Source organism: Rhinoderma darwinii, chromosome 2 (genome assembly GCF_050947455.1).
Source record: "Rhinoderma darwinii isolate aRhiDar2 chromosome 2, aRhiDar2.hap1, whole genome shotgun sequence".
Lineage (NCBI taxonomy): Eukaryota > Metazoa > Chordata > Amphibia > Anura > Rhinodermatidae > Rhinoderma > Rhinoderma darwinii.
In genome coordinates this window covers 478,565,559-478,592,986 of record NC_134688.1, presented here as the reverse complement: position 1 = coordinate 478,592,986, position 27,428 = coordinate 478,565,559, and the positions used below count along the sequence as shown (strand labels likewise).

Here is a 27,428-nt window from a genome sequence, read left to right as displayed (position 1 = left end):
AAATCTGTCTCCTGTCCTGGGGTTTAGCTCACAGAGGATTGACGAGACTGAGGCTAAAAACCTGGTCCAGATCTAATACTTCTCACAGCTGAGGGGTTGTTACAATTGTATCCCGTCTTGATAATCCTCAGTGAGCTCAACACATCAGCAGCACAAGTCTCTCTCCTGTTCTGGGGCTTTGCTACAATGTATAAGTCCAGGCTGTTTTGCTCAGAGCGGAATTCATCGAGACGGAGGAAACCTGGTCCAGATCTAATCCTTCTCACAGCTGAGAGTTTGTTACAATTGTAGACATTTACTGAAAAGAAAACACTGCACAGAACTGATACATTGTGTCGCGTTTAGTGCAGGGTCTGCGGGGGCTGGACCTGTCATGCCCCGCCCACTAAGAACAACTCAGTTTTTCCCAGGGGTGACATCTGGGCTCCCACAATGCACTACACTCTTAACAGAAGACTAGCAGAACTGTAAATGCAGCTCTGGATGTGTCTGGAGTATAAGACTCAAGATCAGTACTAGATAAATAAAGCAATGAATTTGTGGCGAGATTGAAGCAGATTTACTACTGTGCCTGCACCTACAATGTGTCGAAAAATGCGTCAAATTTGATGCAATTTGGCGCATTTCATTTTAGACTGATTGAAAAATAGACATTTGCGCCTCACTTAAAAAGTGTCTAAGAAAGGGGCGTGGTTTAGCAGGGAAGGGGCGTGGCTTAAAATGTGCCAAAGTGTGACAAACGAAAACGAAGCCGTCCAAGAGGAAGAAAAAAGTGGTCTAGCAAGATGCGCCAAATGTTTATATAGCGTGCGCCACTGTGATCAATTTGGCGCATCTTCAGACTGCCTGGTCTAAATTTGCGCGGTCTAAATAATACACGGCTTAGTAAATCTGCCCCAACGTGTCCTGAGCTGAGCACAGGAATATTACCTTCCCCTTCCGTATCTATTTGACTATTCGGCACCGGTCACATGACCACATTTCACGGTCCGCCATTGCCGCTGCCCGCTCCTCTATGTGATATATTTGTGGATTCGCGCTGACGGATGAGTCCTGTAATATTTCAGGCTTGTTCGCGCATTCTCCGCATTACTCCTGCGTGGGCCGAGAGCTCAGAGCGGGGAATTCCACGTCTCGCTGTTTACGGTAAGGTAAGTGATGAGCTCGGCGTATTTTTCTTGTCGATCCACGGTTTCTTATCTCTTGTTTTCTCTGTGAATGAGGCAGGAGAAGGCGATTACCATCACGGTGACATGAATGAGCGGCTCTCTCATATCTGCACCATCTCCAGCCCCTATGGGGGGACGGAGCGGAACCAAAATATCATCAAGCTTTCACAGTCCCTCCCCCGCTGGAAAAATACTAGCGCCCAATATAGGACAGGAGCGGAGGGACTGAATGTTACTTGTAATACCCAGGGCACAAGGTAATGGTCACCATCCCGGCAGGAATCAACTCTCAGACGTTGGTGCATAACTACAACCCCCATTATGTCCTGACAGCCAGAGGGTATGCTTGGGTTCGTAGTTTTGCAAAAGCAGGAGAGCCACAGTTTGTAGACCAATGAAGCGGCGTAACCCCACATCATCCTTGGTGACTGGCCAGGAGTTATATATGGGCACTGATGCCGTTGCAGCGGTTGGCACCATGTGGTCTCTTTGTGGCCGTGGTGCTTCCGTCAGACAGCCCGGCAGCGCAGGACTCATCCCTTACACCCTTATATAATCCACAGCAAGCAAGTGTATATAACACAATATATATATACAGCTCAAGACTGGAAAATCCACAGTGACATCTAGTGGACAGAGTGTGAACTGCACATAGAAATGTCATCGTAAAAAAACCAAAAAGGGAAATGTATTAAAAACTGGTGCAAAGAAAAGCGAAGTGGAAATAAATCAAGTTGCTGCTTTCATTTTCCAAAGGTGGAATGTGTTTGCCTCATGTAACTCCTCTACTTTTCTTTGAACCAGTTTTGATACATCCCCCCCCCCCCCCCGATGACTTTAATGGTTTAAAGGATCAAAACTTTGAGGAGCCAAAGGAGTCCAGGTTTTTTACTGAGTATTATAACCTCTCTTTACGCAGTATTTTTAGGGGTCCCATTTCATGGAAAAATTAAGAATTCACTTAAAGGAACACTCCAGGAATAACCGATACAACCTGAGGGGGTGGAGCATGACACGGGGATTCTCTCTACAGAGTTCTGTATCCCTGTTTAATGCTCCACCCCCCTCAGGTCCTGTATTAGACACAAGACAGTGCGTCGGTTTTGCCTGGAGGGTTCCTTTAAGGATTGTTGATCCTCCTTTTGACAGCTGTCAATCATTAATCATCTATTTTACCACAATCCTGGTGATTCATTTTGCCCCTTTACGCTGGGATCTCACATTGCGGTTTGAATGCATTTTTCATAAAATTGCGGCAAAATGGTACAATTCACAGTCAAAAACGCATTTAAATGGTGGTTTAAGATCCCAGGTAAGTGTATACAGACACTATCCATATAAATCAGTTAACATACCTTGAGCCATGCTAATTACATCTTAATTGCATCTTATTTAAAGAAACCCTCCAGTCAAAACTAATACTGTGTTATATCTAGTGCAGGGCCTGAGGGGGAGGAGCATGACACAGGGATTCAGTATAGACCAGAGAGAGAATCCACCCCCTCAGGTCAGTCACAATGTGGGTTGAACAGGATATTTTACTGAACACAACTGTAAAGGATCTGCCAGGCACAGCTTCTGTATCCACGCCCATAGGTAATCAGTCTGCACCTGCTTCTATGTCTGTGAGACTGACTCCATCTTCCACCACTCAGGATGGCAGGCTTAGGAGTGGGAGAGCCTATCACAGCCTGGCCAGACGGAGCTAGCTCCCGCCCTCTGTCTATTTATACCTGCCTTTCCTGTTCCTCCTTTGCTTGTGATTCTGCTCTGCTTGTTTCCTGGCTCTGCTGCTGCTTCTGCTTGTACTACTGATCCTCTGCTTGTTATTGACCTTGGCTTTACTGACTACTCTCCTGCTCAGCGTTTTTGTACCTCGCTCATCTCCTGGTTTGACTCGGCTCGTTCACCACTCTTGTTGCTCACGGTGTCTCCGTGGGCAGCTGCCCCGTTTCCCTAGCTTCTGTGTCCCCTTGTCTGTTTGTCTGTCGTGCACTTATTGAGTGTAGGGACCGTCGCCCAGTTGTACCCCGTCGCTTAGGACGGGTCGTTGCAAGTAGGCAGGGACTGAGTGGCGGGTAGATTAGGGCTCACCTGTCTGTCTCCCTACCCTGTCATTACAACAACTTATCACAGAGGCACAAAAACACACGGTTATTTCTTCTTTATGAGGCACGACAGGCGTAATGGTTACAACACAAAGTGTTACGGCCTCTTAAACGTTTCTAAACAGATGAACTCCTTACACAAAGTATAACCTTCCACATTTCTCTGTCTGTGATCCCAAGACTACTCCCCGGTCGTGTTCCTTCACACAGCCCCCCGCTTCTCCTCAGTTTTCCCGCCTTCTCCTCAGTTTTCCCGCCTTTCCGTCACTCCTTTTTATTTTGCGCCCTCTCTGCACCGCTCTACACCTTCCGGCCCTATTCTTCCAGGTATTTCCCACTTAGCAACTCCAATACCACCAACGTCCATCCTTTGCTCAAACCCACTAGACAGGGACGTCTACCAGAATGTCTCCATACCCCACCCAGGTCTCCTACCTCGCACTTCTGTCACTCCAGGATGCAGGTCGTTTATCCACACGGGCCCTGCTCTCAAGGGTCACCGACCACATCCAATTCTAAAGACTATACAGTAGTCAGGCCGTTCCCAGGATTACAGTTACCTGGCCATGTTTTAGGCCTCCAGGACGCTGTATCTTCCTTCCAGGCCCACTATAGCCTTCCCGTGGGTTTCTGCACAGTATGATCATTCCCTCCTGGCCTCCACTTCTGGGCTGACTTATCCCCACAGCCCCCAGCAGAGCTAGCACGCAAGCCAAAATAACCTCCACCGGCAGCGCTTCAGTGACAGCCCGCCTGTACTTGCCAAGCCACCCTCCTCCATGGCTTTCCTCTCTCTGTACTAGACTATATGTGTAGTCTGATAGCTCACCGTCTGCTCCGTGACTCCGGCCTCCTACTGCTCTACACACCACAGCACTCTCAGCCTCTGCACAGGCTTGTGTCACCCTTCTTTATACCCCTCTAAAATCCACAGTCTCCAACCCTTCCACTGCTCTCTGGCATTAGACAAGTCCGCCCTGATCACTGGGTCTCCCCACCAACAGCTCTCCCTGCACTGCATTTGGTACTTCCATTCTCTGACCCTTTTGGGCACCAATACACTTCCAACAAGCTCTGACTAGCAGTCATTGAGCCTGTTGACCAGGGACTACAACCAACAGACTCCCTTGGCACTCCATGCGGCTCTCACCACACACTCGCTGCACTTCCTGCCGTCAATGTCTTATATAACATTATACAACAGAGCCATCTAGTGGCAACAGCAAAATCTGCAACATAACTCAATATAACATCTATATATATTTATATGCAGATCATATTCACATTTCCGGTGTCCAGATACAGCAGCTTGTCAGACAACCTGGAAAGCAAAGGGAGGAAGGCAACTCACATACAGCATATAGACAGTCATGTATGTATGCTGTAGGTGTCACCCAGAGGATCTCCGTACGAATCCCGGGCTGCAGTCCCCCACATACAGATAAGTTCCTAGCACAACGCCACCAGGTGAGCACGACTCTGGGATGAGGCACTTTGTGCGCCGCGTACTTTACGTTCTTGTCATTTATTTGCGGAGAACGTCGCGGTTCCTCATTGTCAGTCGAGCAGCTGAAAAATAATCACATCAATGTCCAGTCCCAGTGTCATCCCAGCAAGTCCAGTATAAACTGCCCAGGGCTCCATGGTGCCCCAACTGCAGGGTCCTCCGTGACCAGTCCTACAGTGGTTTATGGCCGAGCAGAGTCTGGGAAAGCTGGGTGACGAGTTGGCAGCCATATTGCTGGTCACTTATATTTATTGCAGGTCTAGGTGGAAATGTTTGGGGATTCAGGAGTTAAATTAAAGGGACGGCGCTCAGATTCTCTTCTTTTCACAGCGAGATGTTAGACTTGTTGGCTTCAAAAAGAAACGGGTCACCTGGTAAAATAACTGGGGTGTCTCCCCCGTTCTCCCCAGTGCAGGGAATCCACTAGTAAAGGTCTCAGTGATGTCATATTACTAGGATGTGCCATCTCTTACTGATTGTGGGGGTCCGATGACTTGGACCCCGACTAATGCTTAGAATGATGGAGCCACTGCGTTGATTTTCCCAGCACAGCGTCACTCCCGGCCCCCGCCGTATAGGGAACTACAACGCAACCAGAGGGAGCGCTGCTCTGCAGGAGAAACACTTAAAGGGAACCTGTCACCAGCATTTCACCTATTGAACTCTCCTCATCCCCCGCTGGCCGCTGCTGTCAGAAGATCATTGGCGTTATCCCCTCTCCTGAACGCCTCCTCCGACCGTAAATAACGGTCTGCAAACATTTCACACCCTTTATGGTAATAATGCGTCAGTCTCATTTGTTCCTCTTCTTATGTCCGCCCACCGCCGAACACTGGCCCGCCCACCGCCGAACACTGGCCCGCCCACCGCCGAACACTGGCCCGCCCACCGCCGAACACTGGCCCGCCCACCGCCGAACACTGGCCCGCCCACCGCCGAACACTGGCCCGCCCACCGCCGAACACTGGCCCACCCACCACCAAAAACTGCCCACCCTGAATGCCGAAATCTCGTCCCGTCATGTATGGTCCACCACCCTTCCCTGACTCGTCTCAGTCTCAAATCTAGTTACTGCGCATGCACCAGAACAGAATATTGATGCGCAAGCGCGGGAATTCGTGTGTGCTGGGGGGAGGGGAGGAGCTGTCAATCAAAAGTAAGAAGGCGGGGATATATCTGAAATGCTTGAGGAATAAAGATATGACTTATGATCATTAGCATACGGAGCGGGAACACTAAAAAACGGAATATCAAAGGTACAGAGCGACTTAGGAGATAATTGTAGGTTACATGGAGAGCAATGGAGTGGGGTGAAACCATACCGGAGTGCGGCTTGACTGGGGTAGAAGTAGCAGGATCATTAAAGAGATTAGTGGGAATATAGTGATGGAGGTCTGCACTACTCAATTTTGGCCACTAGATGGGGGTATGGCCTATATAAAGGAGGTGGTAAGGGGAGGGTTCCTCAGTTGGTACCACCGGCTACCACCAGGTATTGCAGGTTTAATAGGTGAAATGCTGGTGACAGGTTCCCTTTAAGGACCTCTGTGCCTTGGTTCTCAGGATCAGCGGGGGTCCCAGAGATCGGACCACCACTTATCAGAATATTATGGGATATACCATAACCCAAGAAGATGGCAGTAACCCTTTAATGTCCAATTGTTACTCAATGCCGTCTCCAGTTCACCGGCGTCACGGCTCTTACCATCTTTCTTGCCCCCCTTCTTCTACTTGTTTTTATTCCGAGGCTACCTGCCCACGTTGAGTATTTTGGTGCGGAAAATATGCACCAAAACTGCCGCAATACGCAGTGAATTCGCAGGTGAAAACCGCACCGGATCGTTCGTTTTTTTCCCTGCGTTTTTTGCGTTTTGCTGTGTAAATATCTGCATTTTCATGCTGCGGGTGTTGCTGCGTATTTCTCCAGAACTAGGGAGATCGAATTCGCAAGCGGAATCACAAGATAGATTGACATGATGCGGTTACGAAAATACGCACCGCGGGTCAATGTACGCGCAGAAAGAAGCGCGCCATGGACATGAGATTTCAGGAGACTTTGACTTTGCTGCTACTTTATGACGCTGCGGTTTTGGCGCATGCGAATGTGTTGCAAAACCTCACGTAAGACGCAACGTGCGCATTCAGCCTGATTTTCTGTGCCCACGGCTGTTTTTAGGGGCCAGAAAACTGGCCAAATGCCCAGAGCCCATATTTCCTAGGGTGCCCCCGGTGAATCCTGATTTCTGCTCCACACTCAGTTTGTAACAGGATAAAAGCCGGGGCCACAAGAACGGACGAGCGCTCGTCTCCCGCAGCGGGTGAACACTTTATCCATCAGTCGCAGGGTCTTAGGCTTGGTGGTTACAACTCATGAAGGGGCACAATGAGCTCCATGGTTATAAAACACAGTCAGTTATAGGAAACGTAACAGGTCCGGAGACAGAATACAACGGGACGCTGGTCTGATCCGAGGTTGGGGACATCGACCATGCGGGACTCTCACCATGGAAGTGGATGCGCCGGACTCTCCCACACGATACGGCATGACAGGCCTAGACGGGTCACCTCCGCCGGTCAGGGTGGCAGCTGCCCAACACCTTTCACAGAATCCCCCAGAAGCAATGCCTCTCAGCCTCTAGCTGTGGCATGGGGGTCACAATCTGGACTACGTCTCAGTGGAGGGTAACCACTACCAACCTGCCGTTACTCACTTCCACCACAAAGCAATGGCTGCCTAACGCGGCACAACACATATAATAGGGTGAAATGGTCGCAGGATACAGTTCCGTCCAATAGGCCACTTTACTAGCTTCTGCCCCTTTAAGAACACTTCCAGTCTGGTACAACGGTCCCTAAAGGGGTTGTCCAGTCCCAAAAAATGTATGCCCTATCCTCAGGATAGGCCTTCAATATCTGATCGGTCCGTGTCCGACTCCTGGCACCCCCGTCAATCAGCTGTTTCCGCCCCGCCTGGCACTTTGGCTCCCAGTGGCGGTGGACAGTCTGGATTTTTACTCCCTTTTGAATGGCTCCCGCCATGCTCTGCAATTTGACCTTAAACTGACCTTTCAATTTGTAAATCTGGGTGGTCGTCTATGACGGTCACTCCACCCGTATCTCAGGAACAACAGGCCGTCTGTGTGTCCCAAGATGGGGGGGAAGACGCTCTCCCGGTTCACTAACTCACTGCCTTGAATCTCCATGGCAACACTCGGGCCTAGTTGCGCATCACCACTCAGCGCCCTGGGCTCTCAGGTCCATCACTTGGCCATCCGGCATTCTCACGGCAGGTGTAGTGGACCACGCTGCGCGACTTCACTCTGGCTCCTTGCCACCTGCTGCTACCTGCAACTCAATTACACACTCGACAGTGGCTGTGTATGGGCCCGCTCGCTCGCACACCCAGAGCATGCCCTTTCTCTGTAGTCACACTGCACCTCTTCCTTCCTTCTTATACACCGCGTTCCAAATTATTATGCAAATGTTCTTTTTAGCTCATTTTCCTAAATAGTCGATGCAATGACAGTCAGTATAATCTTCAAGCATCAGCCGTTGGAGTATAATGTGAATTTTATTGAACAAATCTCCTAATGATAACAGATTTTTTTTGCTTCACATTATTATGTACAACAGAGATCAAAACATTTTAAAGGTTGTAAAGAGAACTAAAATGGTCATTTGTTGAATTTGCAGCATCAGGAGGTCATATTTACAGAAATCAAAAGCTCTTTCAATCAAAAAAAACTTACCAGGCCAAGTTACATGTTACACAGGACCCTCCTCTGATATCACCTGCACAGGACAAGTTACATGTTACACAGGACCCTTCTCTGATATCACCAGCACAGCACAAGTTACATGTTACACAGGACCCTTCTCTGATATCACCTGCACAGCACAAGTTACATGTTACACAGGACCCTTCTCTGATATCACCTGCACAGGACAAGTTACATGTTACACAGGACCCTCCTCTGATATCACCTGCACAGCACAAGTTACATGTTACACAGGACCCTCCTCTGATATCACCTGCACAGCACAAGTTACATGTTACACAGGACCCTCCTCTGATATCACCTTCACAATTCTTGCATCCATTGAATTTGTGAGTATTTGGACAGTTTCTGCTTGAATATCTTTGCGGGATGTCAGAATCGCCTCCCAGAGCTTCTGTTTTGATGTGAACTGCCTCCCACCCTCATAGATATTTTGCTTGAGGATGCTCCAAAGGTTCTCAATAGGGTTGAGGTCAGGGGAACATGGGTTCCCCACCATGAGTTTCTCTCCTTTTATGCCCATAGCAGCCAATGACACAGAGGTATTCTTTGCAGCATGGGATGGTGCATTGTCATGCATGAAGATAATTTTGCTACGGAAGGCACGGTTCTTCTTTTTGTACCATGGAAGAAAGAGGTCAGTCATAAACTCTACGTACTTTGCAGAGGTCATTTTCACACCGTCAGGGACCCTAAAGGGGCCTACCAGCTCTCTCCCCATGATTCCAGCCCAAAACATGACTCCGCCACCTCCTTGCTGATGTCGCAGCCTTGTTGGGACATCGTGGCCATTCACCAACCATCCACTACTCCATCCATCTGGACCATCCAGGGTTGCATGGCACTCATCAGTAAACAACACGGTTTGAAAATGAGTCTTCATGTATTTCTGAGCCCACTGCAACCGTTTCTGCTTGTGAGCATTGTTTAGGGGTGGCCCAATAATAGATTTATGCACACTGGCAAACTTCTGGAGGATCCTACACCTTGAGGTTCACGGGACTCCAGAGGCACCAGCGGCTTCAAATACCTGTTTTCTGCTTTGCAATGGCATTTTAGCAGATGCTCTCCTAATCCTATTAATTTGTCTGGCAGAAACCTTCCTTATTATGCCTTTATCTGAACGAACCCGTCTGTGCTCTGAATCAACCACGAATCTTTTCACAGTACGATGATCACGCTTACGTTTTCTTGAAATATCCAATGTTTTCATACCTTGTCCCAGGTATTGCACTATTTCACGCTTTTCTGCAGCAGAGAGATCCTTTTTCTTTCCCATATTGCTTGAAACCTGTGGCCTGCTTAATAATGTGGAACGTCCTTCTTAAGTAGTTTTCCTTTGATTGGGCGCACCTGGCAAACTAATTATCACAGGTGTCTGAGATTGATTACAATGATCCAAAGAGCCCTAAGACACAATACCATCCATGAGTTTCATTGAAAAACTAATAATTAAATGTTCATGACACTTAAATCCAATGTGCATAATAATTTGGAACACGGTGTATATCTCTGCCAGTATAGAGCCATCTAGTGGCCAAAGTCAAATATTACAGCAGATATACATGCAATACTGGTATATACGAGGCAAAACAAATAGACGATGGAACAGTCTCTATAAGGCTATGTTCACACAGGGTAGATACCCTGCATAAAATTACACAGCGTCTCTGTCCTGAAAAACCACATCAAATTGTGGTGCAGATTTTTGGCAGAAACACTGCAGGAAAAAAAACCCGTTTATACTTACCGCCATGGCGACGCATTCTGCTGTGATGACGCTGCAAACCATATGATAACTGAAGCCTGTGATTGGTTGAAACATCATCCCAGGAGTCCGGACTGCAGGATGAACAAAAAAATGTGTCGCTGTGACAACGCCCGGAGGGGGGGGGGGGGGTTGGTATAAACTTTTTAAAGTTGATTTTAAACTAAAAAATGTTTTTTGTTTTTTTCTGATTTGCAGTTTTTTTTGTGGTGGAGACTCAGATTTTTTGCCGCAAAAACCGCAACATTTGTTATTTGCTGCATCTTTCACCTTCCCGTTAAATTCAATGGGGAAAACCCGAAACAGAAAAGCAGCGATTCCGAAGCAAAAACTGACATCCTGCAGATTAAGAAGACGCATCACAGGTCAATTTATAAAAGATATTTCGGGTATTTTCTCCGCAGCGTCTGCAGGATCCGTCCACTCCGCTGCTACTGCATTATGCTGCAATGAAATCCGCTGCAGAAAATCTGCAGTATTTATGCTACGTGTGAACTGACCCTAAAAAGCATCTACGTAATGGGGAGTACAATGTACACTATATAGGGGCACTATCTACAGGGGACACTGTGTCACCATCTACAAGGGCACTGGCACTAGGGGCAGCTATGGGGGCATTATGCTGTATGGGGAATTTTTGGGGTGCATTATACTGCATGGGAGAATATGTGTGGGCTTTATACTGTATGGGGGCAGCTATTTGGTATACTGTGTGGGAGGCACTATGGGAGCATGATACTGTGTAGGCTGAATCGGGTGTGTATGGGCGGGGATTGGGTGGGATTAGAGGCGTGGATTAAAATTTAAAAAAATTGTTGTCTTTGTGATACTTGAAAGTTGGGAGGTATAGTGATACAGTCTGCTGAGTCAGTGTATCTAATCCTATCATGTGTGATACAGTCTGCTGAGTCAGTGTATCTAATCCTATCATGTGTGATACAGTCTGCTGAGTCAGTGTATCTAATCCTATCATGTGTGATACAGTCTGCTGAGTCAGTGTATCTAATCCTATCATGTGTGATACAGTCTGCTGAGTCAGTGTATCTAATCCTATCATGTGTGATACTGTCTGCTGAGTCAGTGTATCTAATCCTATCATATGTGATAGTCTGCTGAGTCAGTGTATCTAATCCTATCATGTGTGATACTGTCTGCTGAGTCAGTGTATCTAATCCTATCATATGTGATACAGTCTGCTGAGTCAGTGTATCTAATCCTATCATGTGTGATACAGTCTGCTGAGTCAGTGTATCTAATCCTATCATGTGTGATACTAACTGCTGAGCTGTGTATCTAATCCTATCATGTGTGATACTGTCTGCTGAGTCAGTGTATCTAATCCTATCATGTGTGATACTGTCTGCTGAGTCAGTGTATCTAATCCTATCATGTGTGATATTGTCTGCTGAGCTGTGTATCTAATCCTATCATGTGTGATACTGTCTGCTGAGCTGTGTATCTAATCCCATCATGTGTGATACTGTCTACTGACCTGTATATCTAATCCCATCATGTGTGATACTGTCTGCTGAGCTGTGTATCTAATCCTATCATGTGTGATACTGTCTACTGACCTGTATATCTAATCCCATCATGTGTGATACTGTCTGCTGAGCTGTGTATCTAATAATATTTGTGTCTGATGTGAGTGTAGAGTTGTCACAGACATTAATATCTTTCGTTTGTCACCACTTCCTCCAGACACCGGATGGTCAGACACCTTCATACTTATTGAGGAGTTATAGATGTGATTGATCAGACGTGACAGTGGATCAGAGATGAGAATATCCCAGTTTTTGCTTTTGCTTCCAGGTATGAGATCTGCATCGGCCGTGACAATTCGTGTAATATATAGGAGATATACTGATGTAATATATAGGAGATATACTCATGTAATATATAGGAGGTATACTCATGTAATATATAGGAGATATACTCATGTAATATATAGGAGATATACTCATGTAATATATAGGAGGTATACTCATGTAATATATAGGAGATGTACTCATGTAATATATGGGAGATATACTCATGTAATATATAGGAGGTATACTCATGTAATATATAGGAGATATACTCATGTAATATATAGAAGATATACTCATGTAATATATAGGAGGTATACTCATGTAATATATAGGAGATATACTCATGTAATATATAGGAGATATACCCATGTAATATATAGGAGGTATACTCATGTAATATATGGGAGATATACTCATGTAATATATAGGAGATATACTCATGTAATATATAGGAGGTATACTCATGTAATATATAGGAGATATACTCATGTAATATATAGGAGGTATACTCATGTAATATATAGGTGATATACTCATGTAATATATAGGAGGTATACTCATGTAATATATAGGAGGTATACTCATGTAATATATAGGAGGTATACTCATGTAATATATAGGAGGTATACTCATGTAATATATAGGAGATATGCTCATGTAATATATAGGAGGTATACCCATGTAATATATAGGAGATATACCCATGTAATATATAGGAGATATACTCATGTAATATATGGGAGATATACTGATGTAATATATAGGAGATATACTCATGTAATATATAGGAGGTATACTCATGTAATATATAGGAGATATGCTCATGTAATATATAGGAGATATACCCATGTAATATATAGGAGATATACCCATGTAATATATAGGAGATATACTCATGTAATATATAGGAGGTATACTCATGTAATATATAGGAGGTATACTCATGTAATATATAGGAGATATACTGATGTAATATATGGGAGATATACTGATGTAATATATGGGAGATATACTCATGTAATATATAGGAGATATACTCATGTAATATATAGGAGGTATACTCATGTAATATATAGGAGGTATACTCATGTAATATATAGGAGATATACTCATGTAATATATAGGAGATATACTCATGTAATATACAGGAGATATACTCATGTAATATATAGGAGGTATACTCATGTAATATATAGGAGATATACTCATGTAATATATAGGAGGTATACTCATGTAATATATAGGAGATATACTCATGTAATATATAGGAGATATACTCATGTAATATATGGGAGATATACTTATGTAATATATAGGAGATATACTGATGTAATATATGGGAGATATACTCATGTAATATATAGGAGATGTACTCATGTAATATATAGGAGATATGCTCATGTAATATATAGGAGATATACTGATGTAATATATGGGAGATATACTCATGTAATATATAGGAGATATACTCATGTACTATATAGGAGGTATACTCATGTACTATATAGGAGGTATACTCATGTAATATATAGGAGATATACTGATGTAATATATGGTAGATATACTCATGTAATATATAGGAGATATACTCATGTACTATATAGGAGGTATACTCATGTAATATATAGGAGATATACTGATGTAATATATAGGAGATATACTGATGTAATATATGGGAGATATACTCATGTAATATATAGGAGGTATACTCATGTAATATATAGGTGATATACTGATGTAATATATAGGAGATATACCCATGTAATATATAGGAGATATACTCATGTAATATATAGGAGGTATACTCAGGTAATATATAGGAGATATACTCATGTAATATATAGGAGATATACTCATGTAATATATAGGAGATATACTCATGTAATATATAGGAGATATACTCATGTAATATATAGGAGATATACTCATGTAATATATAGGAGATATACTCATGTAATATATAGGAGATATGCTCATGTAATATATAGGAGATATACTCATGTAATATATAGGAGATATACTCATGTAATATATAGGAGGTATACTCAGGTAATATATAGGAGATATACTCATGTAATATATAGGAGATATACTCATGTAATATATAGGAGATATACTCATGTAATATATAGGAGATATACTCATGTAATATATAGGAGATATGCTCATGTAATATATAGGAGATATACTCATGTAATATATAGGAGATATACCCATGTAATATATAGGAGATATACCCATGTAATATATAGGAGATATACTCATGTAATATATAGGAGGTATACTCATGTAATATATAGGAGGTATACTCATGTAATATATAGGAGGTATACTCATGTAATATATAGGAGGTATACTCATGTAATATATAGGAGGTATACTCATGTAATATATAGGAGATATACCCATGTAATATATAGGAGATATACTCATGTAATATATAGGAGGTATACTCATGTAATATATAGGAGGTATACTCATGTAATATATAGGAGGTATACTCATGTAATATATAGGAGATATGCTCATGTAATATATAGGAGATATGCTCATGTAATATATAGGAGGTATACTCATGTAATATATAGGAGGTATACTCATGTAATATATAGGAGATATACTCATGTAATATATAGAAGATATACTCATGTAATATATAGGAGGTATACTCATGTAATATATAGGAGATGTACTCATGTAATATATGGGAGATATACTCATGTAATATATAGGAGATGTACTCATGTAATATATAGGAGATATGCTCATGTAATATATAGGAGATATACTCATGTAATATATAGGAGGTATACTCATGTAATATATAGGAGGTATACTCATGTAATATATAGGAGATATACTCATGTAATATATAGGAGATGTACTCATGTAATATATAGGAGATGTACTCATGTAATATATGGGAGATATACTGATGTAATATATGGGAGATATACTCATGTAATATATAGGAGATATACTCATGTACTATATAGGAGGTATACTCATGTAATATATAGGAGATGTACTCATGTAATATATAGGAGGTATACTCATGTAATATATAGGAGATGTACTCATGTAATATATAGGAGATATGCTCAGGTAATATATAGGAGATATACTCATGTAATATATAGGAGATATACTCATGTAATATATAGGAGATATACTCATGTAATATATAGGAGGTATACTCATGTAATATATAGGAGATGTACTCATGTAATATATAGGAGATGTACTCATGTAATATATAGGAGATATACTCATGTAATATATAGGAGGTATACTCATGTAATATATAGGAGATATGCTCATGTAATATATAGGTGATATGCTCATGTAATATATAGGAGATATGCTCATGTAATATATAGGAGATATACTCATGTAATATATAGGAGATATGCTCAGGTAATATATAGGAGATATACTCATGTAATATATGGGAGATATACTCATGTAATATATAGGAGATATACTGATGTAATATATGGGAGATATACTCGTGTAATATATAGGAGATGTACTCATGTACTATATAGGAGGTATACTCATGTAATATATAGGAGATGTACTCATGTAATATATAGGAGATATGCTCAGGTAATATATAGGAGATATACTCATGTAATATATAGGAGATATACTCATGTAATATATAGGAGATATACTCATGTAATATATAGGAGGTATACTCATGTAATATATAGGAGATGTACTCATGTAATATATAGGAGATGTACTCATGTAATATATAGGAGATATACTCATGTAATATATAGGAGGTATACTCATGTAATATATAGGAGATATGCTCATGTAATATATAGGTGATATGCTCATGTAATATATAGGAGATATGCTCATGTAATATATAGGAGATATACTCATGTAATATATAGGAGATATGCTCAGGTAATATATAGGAGATATACTCATGTAATATATGGGAGATATACTCATGTAATATATAGGAGGTATACTCATGTAATATATAGGAGATATACTGATGTAATATATAGGAGATATGCTCATGTAATATATAGGAGATATACTCATGTAATATATAGGAGGTATACTCATGTAATATATAGGAGATATACTCATGTAATATATAGGAGATATACTCATGTAATATATAGGAGGTATACTCATGTAATATGTAGGAGATATACTCATGTAATATATAGGAGATATACTCATGTAATATGTAGGAGATATACTCATGTAATATATAGGAGATATACTCATGTAATATATAGGAGATATACTCATGTAATATATAGGAGATATACTGATGTAATATATAGGAGATATACTCATGTAATATATAGGAGATATACTCATGTAATATATAGGAGGTATACTCATGTAATATATAGGAGATATATTCATGTAATATATAGGAGGTATACTCATGTAATATATAGGAGATATACTCATGTAATATATAGGAGATATACTCATGTAATATATAGGAGATATGCTCATGTAATATATAGGAGGTATACTCATGTAATATATAGGAGATATACTCATGTAATATATAGGAGATATACTCATGTAATATATGGGAGATATACTCATGTAATATATAGGAGATATACTGATGTAATATATGGGAGATATACTCGTGTAATATATAGGAGATATACTCGTGTAATATATAGGAGATATGCTCAGGTAATATATAGGAGATATACTCATGTAATATATAGGAGATATACTCATGTAATATATAGGAGATATACTCATGTAATATATAGGAGATATACTCATGTAATATATAGGAGATATACTCATGTAATATATAGGAGATATACTCATGTAATATATAGGAGATATGCTCAGGTAATATATAGGAGATATACTCATGTAATATATAGGAGATATACTCATGTAATATATAGGAGATATGCTCATGTAATATATAGGAGATATACTCATGTAATATATAGGAGGTATACTCATGTAATATATAGGAGATATGCTCATGTAATATATAGGAGATATACTCATGTAATATATAGGAGGTATACTCATGTAATATATAGGAGATATACTCATGTAATATATAGGAGATATACTCATGTAATATATAGGAGATATACTCATGTAATATATAGGAGATATACTCATGTAATATATAGGAGGTATACTCATGTAATATATAGGAGATATACTCATGTAATATATAGGAGGTATACTCATGTAATATATAGGAGATATACTCATGTAATATATAGGAGGTATACTCATGTAATATATAGGAGATATACTCATGTAATATATAGGAGATATACTCATGTAATATATAGGAGATATACTCATGTAATATATAGGAGATATACTCATGTAATATATAGGAGATATACTCATGTAATATATAGGAGATATACTCATGTAATATATAGGAGATATACTCATGTAATATATAGGAGATATACTCATGTAATATATAGGAGATATACTCATGTAATATATAGGAGATATACTCATGTAATATATAGGAGATATACTCATGTAATATATAGGAGATATACTCATGTAATATATAGGAGATATACTCATGTAATATATAGGAGGTATACTCATGTAATATATAGGAGATGTACTCATGTAATATATAGGAGATATACTCATGTAATATATAGGAGGTATACTCATGTAATATATAGGAGATATACTCATGTAATATATAGGAGATATACTCATGTAATATATAGGAGATATGCTCATGTAATATATAGGAGGTATACTCATGTAATATATAGGAGATATACTCATGTAATATATAGGAGATATACTCATGTAATATATGGGAGATATACTCATGTAATATATAGGAGATATACTGATGTAATATATGGGAGATATACTCGTGTAATATATAGGAGATGTACTCATGTACTATATAGGAGGTATACTCATGTAATATATAGGAGATGTACTCATGTAATATATAGGAGATATGCTCAGGTAATATATAGGAGATATACTCATGTAATATATAGGAGATATACTCATGTAATATATAGGAGATATGCTCAGGTAATATATAGGAGATATACTCATGTAATATATAGGAGATATACTCATGTAATATATAGGAGATATGCTCATGTAATATATAGGAGATATACTCATGTAATATATAGGAGGTATACTCATGTAATATATAGGAGATATGCTCATGTAATATATAGGAGATATACTCATGTAATATATAGGAGGTATACTCATGTAATATATAGGAGATATACTCATGTAATATATAGGAGATATACTCATGTAATATATAGGAGATATACTCATGTAATATATAGGAGATATACTCATGTAATATATAGGAGGTATACTCATGTAATATATAGGAGATATACTCATGTAATATATAGGAGATATACTCATGTAATATATAGGAGATATACTCATGTAATATATAGGAGATATACTCATGTAATATATAGGAGATATACTCATGTAATATATAGGAGATATACTCATGTAATATATAGGAGGTATACTCATGTAATATATAGGAGATGTACTCATGTAATATATAGGAGATATACTCATGTAATATATAGGAGGTATACTCATGTAATATATAGGAGATATATTCATGTAATATATAGGAGATATGCTCATGTAATATATAGGTGATATGCTCATGTAATATATAGGAGATATGCTCATGTAATATATAGGAGATATACTCATGTAATATATAGGAGATATGCTCAGGTAATATATAGGAGATATACTCATGTAATATATAGGAGATATACTCATGTAATATATAGGAGGTATACTCATGTAATATATAGGAGATCTACTCATGTAATATATAGGAGATATACTCATGTAATATATAGGAGATATACTCATGTAATATATAGGAGGTATACTCATGTAATATATAGGAGGTATACTCATGTAATATATAGGAGATGTACTCATGTAATATATAGGAGATGTACTCATGTAATATATGGGAGATATACTGATGTAATATATGGGAGATATACTCATGTAATATATAGGAGATGTACTCATGTAATATATAGGAGATATACTCATGTAATATATGGGAGATATACTCATGTAATATATAGGAGATATACTCATGTACTATATAGGAGGTATACTCATGTAATATATAGGAGATATACTGATGTAATATATGGGAGATATACTCATGTAATATATAGGAGATATACTCATGTACTATATAGGAGGTATACTCATGTAATATATAGGAGATATACTGATGTAATATATGGGAGATATACTCATGTAATATATAGGAGATATACTCATGTACTATATAGGAGGTATACTCATGTAATATATAGGAGATATACTCATGTAATATATAGGAGATATACTCATGTAATATATAGGAGATATGCTCATGTAATATATAGGAGATATACTCATGTAATATATAGGAGATATACCCATGTAATATTTAAGAAAAAGTTATGAGTTTTGAAATGCGACAATCAAAAAAACAGAGCAGAGCTGCAGTGCGGCCGCTGTACAGGGCATGGAGCCATCAGCTTCCAGCACCGACCACTGCATAACATCCAGTGTCCGGAGGCAGTCGGAATAGCTGATCGGTGTGTTGTCCGGGTGCCAGACCGCCGCTGATCATATACTGATGACCCATAATGTGGATAGGTCATCAGTATGAAAAACCGCCCCGTGCCCGGAAAACCCTTTTAAGGCCCTAAATAGGCCGGTCACTAAAGAGTTAAAGTCTTGTGTGCACAGATAATCGCCTGCCGCTGTATTATTAGATGAATGGCGCTGCTGATGGTTTTATCCGGTTTTCCTTTGGTTGGACCAATGAATAGAACTTCCTACGTTTTTACATTTTTCTGTCAGCGTTCGCAGTAAAGCCCCTCAACCATATGTACGTGGTGTTTTTTCCATAAATGTTACCAGCTATGTTAAAAAATAAAAATGAACATAACTGGTATCGCCGTGTCCATAAAAGCCCGAACTAACCGGCACGGTGAACGCCATAAGAAAAGAAACATAAAGTAAAAACACAAAAATGGCTGTTTGTTGGTCCCTTCAGCTCCCCAAAAAATGAAATAAAAAGTGATCAAAAAAAAGTCTCAGACGCCCCAAAATGGTACCAATAAAAACGACAGCTTGTGCCGCAAAAAATAAGGCCCCACAGCGCTAAATCTCCGAAAATATAAAAAGTTACGGACACAAAACAATTTCTTTTTAACAAATAGTTTTTTCTTTGCGAAAGTGGTAAAACATAAAAATCCTATATATATTTGTTATCGCCGTAATCGTATCGACCTGTAGAATACGTTTTACATGACATTGTTACCGCGCGATGAACGTCGTAAAAACGAAACCCAAGAAACCATGGCGGAATCGCTGTTCTTTGCCCATGTAACCCCACAAAAAATGTGTTTTCAGTTTCCCACTACATTATACGGTACAATAAATGGCGCTACATCTCGTCCCGCAGAATACAAGGCTCATACGGTTGGGTTGATCGGGCCCTGTTCACACTGTGTGCTCGCAGTATCACATCTTCTCCTATGGGCAGAATATTAGGATGTTTTTGTATAATTGATTTTTTGTCTTTTATCGCAATCACCAGCTCTGGTCCGAGCAGTGAACGAGGTTTTATTGTCTCCCGGGGACACCGTGACCTTCAGCTGCTTAGATGAAAAAAACAGAACCATAAATACGTCCGACGTGAAACTAATCATATGGAGGAAAGAAGACGGACCTCACTCTCTACATTTTGCATCAAATGACAAAAGAACCGCCTCAAACTTCACGGACTCCAGAATCTCCTTCCTGAGCTCACAGCGCCCCCTAGTGCTCCAAATAACAGACCTCCGACCCAGTGACGCTGGAAGTTATACTTGTCTTATTTCTATGAGTGGATCAGGAAACATTCACAAGTCATGGACACTTCAGATATCAGGTAGGAGTTACAGAAAACTTTGTAAAAATAAATAAATTTCTATCATTTTTAGTTTTGCTTTATTTGTAGCGCTGAGCCCAGGGGCGTAGCTAAAGGGTCATGGGCCCGGGTGCAAGAATTTAGCTTGGCCCCCCTACCCCTCCCCAACACCACCAGACCCCTGCACAAGCCTATGCCCAGCTGCCTTGCCTGACAGACCCCATGAATGCCCCCACAGTATAATGCCACCACACAGTATAATGTCCCCATAGCTGCCCCCACAGTATAATGCCCCCCATAGCTGCCCCCACAGTATAATGTCCCCATAGCTGCCCCCACAGTATAATGCCCCATAGCTGCCCCCACAGTATAATGCCCCTCATAGCTGCCCCCACAGTATAATGCCCCTCATAGCTGCCCCCACAGTATAATGCCCCTCATAGCTGCCCCCACAGTATAATGCCCCATAGCTGCCCCCACAGTATAATGCCCCTCATAGCTGCCCCCACAGTATAATGGCCCCATAGCTGCCCCCACAGTATAATGTCCCCATAGCTGCCCCCACAGTATAATGCCCCATAGCTGCCCCCACAGTATAATGCCCCTCATAGCTGCCCCCACAGTATAATGGCCCCATAGCTGCCCCCACAGTATAATGCCCCATAGCTGCCCCCACAGTATAATGCCCCTCATAGCTGCCCCCACAGTATAATGGCCCCATAGCTGCCCCCACAGTATAATGTCCCCATAGCTGCCCCCACAGTATAATGCCCCCATAACTGCCTCCACACAGTATAATGCCCCCATAGCTGCCCCCACAGTATAATGCCCCCATAACTGCCCTCCACACAGTATAATGCCCCATAGCTGCCCCCACAGTATAATGCCCCATAGCTGCCCCCACAGTATAATGCCCCATAGCTGCCCCCACAGTATAATGCCCCATAGCTGCCCCCACAGTATAATGCCCCATAGCTGCCCCATAGCTGCCCCCACACAGTATAATGCCCCATAGCTGCCCCCATAACTGCCCTCCACACAGTATAATGCCCCATAGCTGCCACCACAGTATAATGCCCCATAGCTGCCACCACAGTATAATGCCCCCATAACTGCCCTCCACACAGTATAATGCCCCATAGCTGCCCCCACAGTATAATGCCCCATAGCTGCCCCCACAGTATAATGTCCCCATAGCTGCCCTCCACACAGTATAATGCCCCCATAACTGCCCTCCACACAGTATAATGCCCCCATAACTGCCCTCCACACAGTATAATGCCCCTATAACTGCCCTCCACACAGTATAATGCCCCCATAACTGCCTCCACACAGTATAATGCCCCATAGCTGCCTCCACACAGTATAATGCCCCCATAACTGCCCTCCACACAGTATAATGCCCCATAGCTGCCTCCACACAGTATAATGCCCCCATAACTGCCCTCCACACAGTATAATGCCCCATAACTGCCTCCACACAGTATAATGCCCCCATAACTGCCCTCCACACAGTATAATGCCCCATAGCTGCCGCCACACAGTATAATGCCCCCATAACTGCCCTCCACACAGTATAATGCCCCATAGCTACCGCCACACAGTATAATGCCCCATAGCTGCCTCCACACAGTATAATGCCCCCATAACTGCCCTCCACACAGTATAATGCCCCCATAACTGCCCTCCACACAGTATAATGCCCCCATAACTGCCCTCCACACAGTATAATGCCCCCATAACTGCCCTCCACACAGGATAATGCCCCCATAACTGCCCTCCACACAGTATAATGCCCCCATAACTGCCCTCCACACAGTATAATGCCCCATAGCTGCCTCCACACAGTATAATGCCCCCATAACTGCCCTCCACACAGTATAATGCCCCCATAACTGCCCTCCACACAGTATAATGCCCCCATAACTGCCCTCCACACAGTATAATGTCCCCATAACTGCCTCCACACAGTATAATGCCCCCATAACTGCCTCCACACAGTATAATGCCCCCATAACTGCCCTCCACACAGTATAATGCCCCCATAACTGCCTCCACACAGTATAATGCCCCCATAACTTCCCTCCACACAGTATAATGCCCCCATAACTGCCCTCCACACAGTATAATGTCCCCATAACTGCCCTCCACACAGTATAATGCCCCTATAACTGCCCTCCACACAGTATAATGTCCCCATAACTGCCCTCCACACAGTATAATGCCCCCATAACTGCCCTCCACACAGTATAATGTCCCCATAACTGCCCTCCACACAGTATAATGCCCCCATAACTGCCTCCACACAGTATAATGCCCCCATAACTGCCTCCACACAGTATAATGTCCCCATAACTGCCTCCACACAGTATAATGCCCCATAACTGCCTCCACACAGTATAATGCCCCATAACTGCCTCCACACAGTATAATGCCCCCATAACTGCCTCCACACAGTATAATGTCCCCATAACTGCCCTCCACACAGTATAATGCCCCCATAACTGCCCTCCACACAGTATAATGCCCCCATAACTGCCCTCACACAGTATAATGTCCCCATAACTGCCCTCCACACAGTATAATGCCCCATAACTGCCTCCACACAGTATAATGCCCCCATAACTGCCTCCACACAGTATAATGCCCCCATAACTGCCCTCCACACAGTATAATGCCCCCATAACTGCCCTCCACACAGTATAATGCCCCTATAACTGCCCTCCACACAGTATAATGCCCCATAACTGCCTCCACACAGTATAATGCCCCCATAACTGCCCTCCACACAGTATAATGCCCCCATAACTGCCTCCACACAGTATAATGCCCCTATAACTGCCCTCCACACAGTATAATGCCCCATAACTGCCTCCACACAGTATAATGCCCCCATAACTGCCTCCACACAGTATAATGCCCCCATAACTGCCCTCCACACAGTATAATGCCCCCATAACTGTCCTCCACACAGTATAATGCCCCCATAACTGCCCCCACACAGTATAATGCCCCCATAGCTGCCCCCTCACAGTATAATGCCCCCATAACTGCCCTCCACACAGTATAATGCCCCCATAACTGCCCTCCACACAGTATAATGCCCCCATAACTGCCCTCCACACAGTATAATGACCCCATAACTGCCCTCCACACAGTATAATGTCCCCATAACTGTCCTCCACACAGTATAATGCCCCCATAACTGCCTCCACAAAGTATAATGCCCCCATAGCTGCCCCCTCACAGTATAATGCCCCCATAACTGCCCTCCACACAGTATAATGCCCCCATAACTGCCTCCACACAGTATAATGACCCCATAACTGCCCTCCACACAGTATAATGCCCCCATAACTGCCCTCCACACAGTATAATGCCCCCATAACTGCCTCCACACAGTATAATGCCCCTATAACTGCCCCCACACAGTATAATGTCCCCATAACTGTCCTCCACACAGTATAATGCCCCCATAGCTGCCTCCACACAGTATAATGTCCCCATAACTGCCCTCCACACAGTATAATGCCCCCATAACTGCCTCCACACAGTATAATGCCCCCATAACTGTCCTCCACACAGTATAATGTCCCCATAACTGCCTCCACACAGTATAATGCCCCCATAACTGTCCCCACAGTATAATGCCCCATAACTGCCCTCCACACAGTATAATGCCCCCATAACTGTCCCCACAGTATAATTCCCCCATAACTGCCTCCACACAGTATAATGCCCCCATAACTGCCCTCCACACAGTATAATGCCCCTATAACTTCCCTCCACACAGTATAATGCCCCCATAACTGCCTCCACACAGTATAATGCCCCCATAACTGCCCTCCACACAGTATAATGCCCCTATAACTTCCCTCCACACAGTATAATGCCCCCATAACTGCCCTCCACACAGTATAATGCCCCTATAACTTCCCTCCACACAGTATAATGCCCCCATAACTGCCTCCACACAGTATAATGCCCCCATAACTGCCCTCCACACAATATAATGCCCCTATAACTGTCCTCCACACAGTATAATGCCCCCATAACTGTCCCCACAGTATAATTCCCCCATAACTGCCTCCACACAGTATAATGCCCCTATAACTTCCCTCCACACAGTATAATGCCCCCATAACTGCCTCCACACAGTATAATGTCCCCATAACTGCCCTCCACACAGTATAATGCCCCCATAACTGCCCTCCACACAGTATAATGTCCCATAACTGCCTCCACACAGTATAATGACCCCATAACTGCCCTCCACACAGTATAATGCCCCCATAACTGCCCTCCACACAGTATAATGCCCCCATAACTGCCTCCACACAGTATAATGCCCCATAACTGCCCTCCACACAGTATAATTCCCCCATAACTGCCCTCCACACAGTATAATGCCCCCATAACTGTCCCCACAGTATAATTCCCCCATAACTGCCTCCACACAGTATAATGCCCCTATAACTTCCCTCCACACAGTATAATGCCCCCATAACTGCCCTCCACACAGTATAATGCCCCCATAACTGCCTCCACACAGTATAATGCCCCCATAACTGCCCTCCACACAATATAATGCCCCTATAACTGTCCTCCACACAGTATAATGCCCCCATAACTGCCTCCACACAGTATAATGCCCCCATAACTGCCCTCCACACAGTATAATGCCCCCATAACTGCCTCCACACAGTATAATACCCCCATAGCTGCCACCACAGTATAATGCTCCCATAACTGCCCTCCACACAATATAATGCCCCTATAACTGCCCTCCACACAGTATAATGCCCCCATAACTGCCTCCACACAGTATAATGCCCCTATAACTACCCTCCACACAGTATAATGCCCCATAACTGCCCTCCACACAGTATAATGCCCCCATAACTGCCCTCCACACAGTATAATGCCCCTATAACTGCCCTCCACACAGTATAATGCCCCCATAACTGCCCTCCACACAGTATAATGCCCCTATAACTGCCCTCCACACAGTATAATGCCCCCATAACTGCCCTCCACACAGTATAATGCCCCCATAACTGCCCTCCACACAGTATAATGACCCCATAACTGCCCTCCACACAGTATAATGTCCCCATAACTGTCCTCCACACAGTATAATGCCCCCATAACTGTCCTCCACACAGTATAATGCCCCCATAACTGCCTCCACAAAGTATAATGCCCCCATAGCTGCCCCCTCACAGTATAATGCCCCCATAACTGCCCTCCACACAGTATAATGCCCCCATAACTGCCTCCACACAGTATAATGACCCCATAACTGCCCTCCACACAGTATAATGCCCCCATAACTGCCCTCCACACAGTATAATGCCCCCATAACTGCCTCCACACAGTATAATGCCCCTATAACTGCCCCCACACAGTATAATGTCCCCATAACTGTCCTCCACACAGTATAATGCCCCCATAGCTGCCTCCACACAGTATAATGTCCCCATAACTGCCCTCCACACAGTATAATGCCCCCATAACTGCCTCCACACAGTATAATGCCCCCATAACTGTCCTCCACACAGTATAATGTCCCCATAGCTGTCCTCCACACAGTATAATGCCCCCATAACTGCCTCCACACAGTATAATGCCCCCATAACTGTCCCCACAGTATAATGCCCCATAACTGCCCTCCACACAGTATAATGCCCCCATAACTGTCCCCACAGTATAATGCCCCCATAACTGCCCTCCACACAATATAATGCCCCTATAACTGTCCTCCACACAGTATAATGCCCCCATAACTGCCTCCACACAGTATAATGCCCCCATAACTGCCCTCCACACAGTATAATGCCCCCATAACTGCCTCCACACAGTATAATACCCCCATAGCTGCCACCACAGTATAATGCTCCCATAACTGCCCTCCACACAATATAATGCCCCTATAACTGCCCTCCACACAGTATAATGCCCCCATAACTGCCTCCACACAGTATAATGCCCCTATAACTACCCTCCACACAGTATAATGCCCCATAACTGCCCTCCACACAGTATAATGCCCCCATAACTGCCCTCCACACAGTATAATGCCCCTATAACTGCCCTCCACACAGTATAATGCCCCCATAACTGCCCTCCACACAGAATAATGCCCCCATAACTGCCCTCCACACAGTATAATGCCCCTATAACTGCCCTCCACACAGTATAATGCCCCCATAACTGCCCTCCACACAGTATAATGCCCCCATAACTGCCCTCCACACCATATAATGCCCTATAACTGCCCTCCACACAGTATAATGCCCCCATAACTGCCCTCCACACAGTATAATGCCCCCA

At 42.5% G+C, this 27,428-nt stretch overlaps 1 long non-coding RNA gene across 2 annotated transcripts in view; it reads left to right on the top strand.

Moving 5' to 3' along the window:
- The first annotated feature begins 751 nt into the window (after positions 1 to 751).
- Positions 752 to 27,428, top strand: part of LOC142743700 (uncharacterized) — a 52,495-nt gene continuing 25,818 nt past the window's right edge. The window contains exons 1-4 of one of the 2 annotated variants that reach the window (XR_012881625.1): positions 752 to 1,151; positions 10,530 to 10,696; positions 12,033 to 12,143; positions 20,784 to 21,116. This is a non-coding gene — a long non-coding RNA (uncharacterized LOC142743700). The remainder of the gene's footprint in view (positions 1,152 to 10,529; positions 10,697 to 12,032; positions 12,144 to 20,783; positions 21,117 to 27,428) is intronic. The other variant, XR_012881626.1, reaches the window with a different exon arrangement.